This window comes from Coptis chinensis, chromosome 3, assembly GCF_015680905.1.
Source record: "Coptis chinensis isolate HL-2020 chromosome 3, ASM1568090v1, whole genome shotgun sequence".
In the NCBI taxonomy this organism is placed as follows: Eukaryota; Viridiplantae; Streptophyta; class Magnoliopsida; order Ranunculales; family Ranunculaceae; genus Coptis; species Coptis chinensis.
Genome location: NC_141458.1, coordinates 75,982,409 through 75,984,217, shown reverse-complemented (window position 1 = coordinate 75,984,217; position 1,809 = coordinate 75,982,409).

The following is a 1,809-nucleotide window of genomic DNA, read 5'->3' as shown; positions in this document are numbered from 1 at the left end:
TACAATCATCATCCTTTTTGCCAACCACGACAACCACATCTCTTTACCAACTATACTATTTAGCCATTCCATTCCATACCACACAACCACGTTCTCGGCCATGACCCATTATTTGCCATCATGATTCATACCCTCGTCTATAAAAGCCAATTCTAAAACTACGTTGGCTTAATTCCCGATCATTCATTCTAACCGGATGCATAAGCCAATCCTAAAACTACGCTGGCTTAATTCCTGATCATTCATTCTAACCGGATACGTATGCATCTTCCACCAAAAAGAACAACTATTAACAAATATCCAAAACCTCTCCCATTCATTCTAAATTAGCTAGTTTTAATCTTATTTAGTGTGATATTAGAGTGAGTCCTAAATAGACCCATTTTGGTATTTACAATAAAAGTAGATGAATAATGGTTATTCACTTATTCCATCTATGTCTCTTTGAGAAGACACGGTGAACTCCTTAAGGGTGTGTTTGGCAACCAATAATTAAGAATCACTTGTTTGGCAACCTTTTCTACACTGGAAAAAATCTCAGATCTCTAAAATCAAAGAATTGTAAGTTTCTATAGGAGTAGAAACTTGAGATTTCCATATATTAAATAATCTTTAATTATTTGAAATTGTAAGTCTTGAAATTATATTTAAAATTTTAATTCCATAGAAAAACTTCCGACCCAAGTGTAGTTTAAGCGTAGAAGGGAAATTAATTATTATTATTATTTTTTGTTAAATGAATCGCAACTTTCTCATTTAAGCCATTTGACAAATTCCATCTATTTGGTCGGCTAGTTCTCTCCGTGCTCTCAACCCCAACGTTAAATCCTTCGACCCCTCACTATCAAAAAAAAAATCCTTCGACCCCTTATCTGACTTGTCACGGACTCGCGGTACCATATATAAATCCATAACACGCAACAGTGCAACACTAATCAATATACAAAATCATAAATAAAACGAAAATGCTAGCGGGACAGCTACTGTGTTGTACCAGGCTAACAGCCCAATCAAGTGAAGGGCACGTTACAGATGAAAAACTTGTTACTCTTTCATCCAGTTTTCTCTCTCTCTCTCTCTCTCCCTCTCTCCCTTTTTTCTTTAGTTAAAGAAAATTAAGAAAAACAAATAACAATAAAACAAAAAGAAAACACACAAACATTAATTATCTTCTTCCCACTGTTGTTAGTAGAAAACCACTTATCTTTTTCAGTTTTGCTTAATCAAGTCATTAATATAAAGAAAGAACACTAATACAATGAAAACCAATTGGCAACAATACAAATTAAAGTTGTATTTTTCAAATAAAAATAATGTTTTTCTGTTGAAAGCAATACAATCATTTGGATTTCATCTAGAAAATGAGCGATCTTGTATGCATACTGAAAGAATGTTTTTTCTAGGTGATTTGTTATTTGAGATATTTTTAAAATTATGCATTTATTTGGGAGTTTTTTTTTTGTTGATAAATATGCATTTATTTAGAAGTGGTGAAAGTCATGACTGTTTTTGGGCTACCATTGCCGTTCGAGTTGAAGAGACACAACCAGGGCTGGTACAGGTGAACAAGATGAATTCCTTGGTTTCATTATCTTAATTATTATTATTATTATTATTTTTTAAGCTAAAATGTGAATTAGACTGAATGAGTAGCAAGTTTCTCCTGTATGATGTGGCATTAGCCTATTGGGCTGTGAGCCAGATATAAGACAGTCGCTGTCCCGCTAGCACTGCTCTAAATAAAAAGCGTACGCCGCTCCAAATCATTCCTTTTATTTTTCTCTCTCATTCACTCACAAAAACAAAATA